Raw genomic sequence first — 6,467 nt, 5'->3', positions numbered from 1 at the left:
ATAACTTTAAAATTACAAAAGTTATGGTAAAAAATTTAATCGCATTTTTTCGTTCGTAATTCGCAATTTTCGGAGCGGGTAAATTACCATCATCTTTGTGTATTTTGGAGCACTTGTGAACTGATTTAAGTAAGTATTTTAATAATATTTATAATATTTGATATTAATTTAAGAATAAATTCAATAAAATTAAAAAAAATTAATTATATCATCACATATAATTTTTAGGAAATTTTTCTATAAGGGGTAGGGTGTTTTATGAGAGATAGGTCTTCCATAAGGGTTTTTTAGGTGGCTGAAAAGTTGCAATATTTCATAGATCATTTGAAAACCAATAAAAAGTTTATAATTCAACTTTAAAACATCTCAAGCTTTCAATAATATTTTTTATTGTTTATTTTATTATAAGGGATGGTATTAAAGGATTGCAACTTTGTAATGAGTCGTAAGCTTTCTAATGAATAACAAAAGAAATACATTGACATTGTGAATGCACCAAAGTTTTAAAGGAATTTTAAGGGTTAAAAAGTAATTAAATTTCATAAATTATATAAAAAACATGAAAGGAACTTTACCCAACATATTTGAACATGAATTGAATCTTCGATTTTCGCATTTTTCTCGTACAAGGTAGTTTTCACCCCCCAAATAGAAAAAAGCACACATCTAGACAATATAACTTTTGAAGTGGGGGGTCAGATGAGCTTGTATGCAAATTTTCAGGAAAATCCATGCTATCCGAAAAAATTGGGAGCTTTTACCTTATTTTCCCCTTCAGTGACTGGACTATAAATAATCATCACATAATTCTACCAGCTCCCCATACTCCTCAGCTAATTTTTCACAGTATCCGGAGAAAAATAGTTACCCATTCCATAGATAGCTTCGTGAGCTGTATCAAACTTGATATTTGAGAAAGTCTTATGTACATTTCTATTTTTAGAAATCATTGGTTTGGAGCAAGACTGCTATCTCGAAAATAGGCGATTTTGAGTTATCACATTCAATCCACTTCTTTTTGAGCGTATTTTTGTACTAGTTTTTAGTGAAGTTTATTTTTATTTGCGCCTACGTTTAGTTTTGTCTGCTAACAATATTTAGTAACAGAGGTACTAGACTGATTTTTCATTGGCTAAACCTTTCTTTGATAAACTAAGTAATATTTATTTCTCTACTTCCAAAAAAAATACTTGTTTATTTTAGTATATACTTAGATACTTAGAAGATACCTGTTTTTTTATTTGAAGAATTTATTTATGTTTTGAGTTGAATACGTTTTTGGTTTTTGAAATTAAGGGTATGCTATATCATTTTAACTCATAAAAATCCCACGGTTTCAATCTCATTCTTATTAGCAAAACTGTTTCATCTGGTAATTAGTAATTAATTAAACAAAACATGAACAATTAAATTTACTATGACAAGAAGGGTCTAAAGATCAAAATTCCTGAGAATTATTCCAATAAGTTTAATAGTAATTAGGTAATAAAACTAAACATGTTGAGCCCAACATTCAACTGCTTCTCCTGAAAAATTTAATATTTTGACATGTAGCAGTCTTGAAGAACTATGGCAAAACTAATCAATGTGTAATTTTGCGTACAACTTTTCTGAGTGTACAAGAATTATTTGAAAATTACCCAGATAATAAAATTTAGCGTTCAATGTAATGTATAAGCTAACTGAAAACGTATTTTTCATTAATGTTCAATTGGATTGATCGAAATCGATGTATTTTGACAAAACTTCTTTCTGTTGTTTCAGACATCATCAGAAAGTATAATACGTCAATAAAATATTTATGGAACAACCTACAAAGCAGTATTAGAAACCAGACTAATGAAAATCGTCGTAATAAATCAAGGAAATGTTCCCGTTTCGAACTTCCACATCTATTAATATCTATTCCGATTAGAATCGCTCCACCTAATTGTACAACGACTAAATTACATCTTTTCCTGTTTTCGTGCCTACCGAGTAAACAGTATTTATCTACAACTCTAGAATTATATTCGGCTATATATAAAGTGAAATTCGAACCGCAAATAAAGGTAAGGTCGATACCGTGTTCCCAAGCAGATAGATCCAAATCTACCAACACGCATATAATAGGAAATAATGAATTAGTCCTTTAACTTAAATACATACACAGAAAACATCAATAACGTTCAGAATAAATCAGGATAGCATTCCGTGTATTTTATACTGATCAGCCAGCGCAGATAAGTGATATTTATTTCTTAAAATAACTTTTAAATGTGATATTAATTAATAATACAAGTAGTGTTGTTCATATTTTTCGTAACAGAAAAGGTAACGGAACTTCAAGTATACCATAAAATATATTCAAAGCTAGTGCATGATTAAAGAACGTACTGCTTTCGCTAGAAGCTTCTGGAGTTTAGGATTTGCTGCATCTGTTGTTTCTAAAGATTTTCTTAATTATTTTGTTAAGACAGTGTGTTTTTTCCATTGTTTGGTGAAATTTGAATGAAAGGAACACTACAAGTGAATTAGTTGCATATTTTTGTAAATTTCAATGTTGCTTTTAATTCGAAATATGATATAAATTATGGAAAATTTGGTTCTATTTTATTACTTGAATTGTATCTATCTGGTAAAAATATGACCATGTTTCCTAATCTCCAATATTTGGTGACAAGTACCAATTAAAAATTGTGGCAATTATTGATAAAGGTGAAAGCACATGCACATGAATACTGAATTCGGATCTTGCAATCGTCGTTGCGATATTTACCTGTTATCTGTGGTTTTTATAATACGTTTTTAGTAGTTGGTGTCAAAAATGGGTAGTTAGTGTCAAAAATGGTTTGCGTGTACTCGGAGTTGATGGATATCGTTTTAATTTATGGTGAAGCGTTTGTGTTATGGTGAAACAAGACATCATTTGTGTTAGTTCGTAGAAAGTGAGGAAGACGGACCCAAATGTGTTTACACGTGAGTGGATACAATTTTGAACAATTGCTGTTGCAGCATCGGGTATGTCAAATGATTTTATTATTTAAAAACACAAATTAATTTTATTAATAATTAATGAAGGCAAAAGTATTTGAATTTGCCGATATAAAATAGGTGCGATAAAATTCTATTTACATATTTCTTTCCTTGCGAAAGATTTTGTCCGTTTTTATCACGCCGCCATACCGGTCTCATTGTGCGAGTTCAGGTTTTACAGTGGACCAGTTTCCAGTGCCGTGCAGAAGTGTATTTTTAAATCAATTTCGAACTGACCTTTTTGATTTTTTCTTTACAAAATTGTATTTGTAAGGGTCCCCTGTACATCCATTATTTTTTTTTTGCATAAATTCTGAATCACACTGTATTTATAATATGATCATTTCTATGAAATTGCATTGTGAAAATGCGTTTTTTTTTTAAATTATTTAATTATGAATTAAAAAAAATATGTACTGTTCTGGAAGAAATTACACTTTTGCCAGAAAATGTTGCAAAAGATTATTAAGATTTTAGTCGTCTACTTTTAAAAAATGACAAAACTCTTTTATTCACCGTAAAACTCGCTCATATTTTTAAATTTGTTTGCATTAAATGTCACTATTAAAGTTGGATTAGTCATTCTTAGATTTATTTTTTACATAAATGTTTTGTTCTATACTTGAGTTTGTTTATTTATTGAGAATAGATAGCTTTATATTTCTAATATGAATATAAACATTTGTAGTCCTTCAAAAAGTATATTTTCTTCTTCCTCAAAGATCAAATCTAAGACTGGTGTATAGCTACTGGTCATTAATTAATATTTTTATGTTATACAAAAGTATGAATATTAATTTTTCTCAAAGAACATGTACTAATTTTAGTTAGACGTAGACAGACACTAAATCTGTTAGGCTTTTCAAACTAACAACTTGGATTTGAGATTGTTACAGGTACTTTTCAGTGATAATACTGGAAAAAGTAAACGAAGTTTCTTGAATACATTAGCATAATGAAATATGACCATATTATTAAATATTTTGATAGAATCGATCTTTTAAAATAGGTTACAACATTGTATTTACTTTCTTTATTTCCCTGTATTCCGGGAATTTTACCTTCTTCACATTATTTTCAGTAGATCCAGTAAGCATTCGTACAATTTTACAGTTAAATTTAATTCGTTTTCCTCTGTTTGCTGTGCTGGTTGTTTTGATGTTTTTCAGCAGTTTCGAGGAAACAAGTGTCGCCTTATTGTGCCTCGCAAACAATTAAACACAGCTAAAACTGAAAACGACAATCAGAGCGGAAGAAATAAGCGATTGTCGGGACCTTTCCCGTCATTACCACTGGCACATTAATTATTTTTTAAAAAGCCTTCCGCTCGCACCGTTACACCCATTGTGAGGGGCGGTCCGAAAACTTTTTCGAATTATATCCGGTCGACAAACGACGGCCGCACGGAAACAACAAAAAGAAACTTCCCGAAGCATAACGGGAAAGACACAGAGATAAATGCTTGGTCATTTTACCTTATTATCCTCCAGGGGACCCTGTTACTTTTTATTACAATGAGTGATGTCCAGGATCCTTCCCGACAAAACAGTCTCAAATTCAACTGACACTAAACACACACAGAGTAAATTTATCTCGTCCCCGGGACGTGGGGGCGAGGGTAAGTCTCGCACGTGGCGAAAGACAAAAGGATGTAACAGAAAAGTTTGCCCTGCGGAGGTTTTTTTGAAAATTTCGTGGTGACAGTTTATTTCAAGAGGGCTGTGTAGCGTCTGGTGTGGGGTTTTACATTCATGGAACCGGGCGTATCGTGAGCGTCGTCGTCGAGGAGGTGAGCAGGTGGCGATAGAGCACACACCGCGTGAGGTGCGATAGCTACCAGGACGTCGGAGGAAAACAACCGTGACCACCTGGATGTGGATGCGAACTGCTGCGAGAGGGCGCTCGGCGAAGGCCCCACGCGACCGAAGGGAGTTGCGCAGGCCGGCTGGTACTCCCGGACTCAGTGCCGCGACGTTGCCAGGCTTCGCCGAAATTACCTAGAACTCGCCACTGGTCAAGGGGTCGTCCGGTACTCAGAAAATGTACAAATAGTTTTGAGATATTTTATCATTGTACACTCCTTATTCCTTGAATTTCCTTATAATTTTTTATATTTTTCTTTAAAGATCTTTCCATTTCGTTCTTTCAGAATTGAACTTGAAATAATTTGATCCCCAAAGTCAAAAAAAATTACGTTCTGCTCAGTGCAAGGGGTCGTGAAGGAACAAATATACATTTCAAGGGAATATGCTGGGAATATTAAGAAATGTGGAAGATTATAAGATATTTCCTGGACATGTACATTTATTTCTTAGTGCTAAACTCTTGCACCGATTTACGTTGATTTATCAAAAACAAAAAAAAAAACAAAAACAACATCAACTACATAAAACAATAACCGCTTTGTTTATATTTATATTTTTTTAATATTTATAGAATTTGGAAAAATATAGTTAATTTTATGTTTCTGTCTGAAGTTTGACCAATTTCTAAATACATATAGGGGTTTTCTCCAGATAAATCTGGCAACTCCGCATTCGTTCGATCTGTACACTCACAATCAAAACACTTCAAGATTAATTGTTTGCTAACCGTGATTGCTAATAAAGCGAATGATTAATTTTAAAGTTAATATTTTAATTCACGACAGGTTAACAATTAACGATTTTTTCTGGGAACAACCTTTTAGCACACTGAATATGCTGATTCCGCATTTCCTTTTCATACAGGATATTTGAAGCAATGATATTACGGGTAACAACCAGCCTTGACCAGCATTTAATTATATCCGTAATTTCTAGGATCACTTGTCAGCCAAACCCACCATTAATATACCGGTTTACAACTTCTTAGTTTTCATCAATATGTCACAGATGGGGCAACCGACAAAATGATCCCCCAATTTTTGTTTCTCAACTACAAACATAGAGCGAATACAAGTGAAATATATATGCTACATCTACAGGCTGTTACAAATTCGCTTCTCTCGGAAACGGTAAGAGGTGCGAATTAGCTTAAACGGGGTAAAGTTGCGTAACCGGGGGACCAACATTTTGCCTCTAAAAAATCAAGGCTAACACGATTAGTTTTCGAAATATTTGGAAAAACTGAAATTTTGGAAATCTGTTTTTGTTTCATTTCAGCCTTGTTTGAGGTGATATTTAAAAAAGAAGAACACTTTCTTAGGGCCACTTTTTGCTCTCTATCGAATGGCATAATCAATTTTTATATGTAACGTTTCGTCTCCAGGACCATCATCAACTTTATTTTTTTAAATACGACCCTACAAATTTTATTTGATTTTTTGCAAGCCTTCATGACCCCCAATACTGTATTACCAAATCTATCTAGTTATTTAAAACATTATTAGAGTATTTGAACATTTACTGAAATTTTTTTTAAAGGATAATATTCAGTTGGCGTTTTGGTTGTTCAAATGCATTTTTAAGAAT

Source organism: Anoplophora glabripennis, unplaced genomic scaffold (assembly GCF_000390285.2).
Source record: "Anoplophora glabripennis isolate ALB-LARVAE unplaced genomic scaffold, Agla_2.0 scaffold1456, whole genome shotgun sequence".
In the NCBI taxonomy this organism is placed as follows: Eukaryota; Metazoa; Arthropoda; class Insecta; order Coleoptera; family Cerambycidae; genus Anoplophora; species Anoplophora glabripennis.
The sequence above is the reverse complement of the archived record's forward strand: the minus strand, read 5'-3'. Positions refer to the sequence as shown.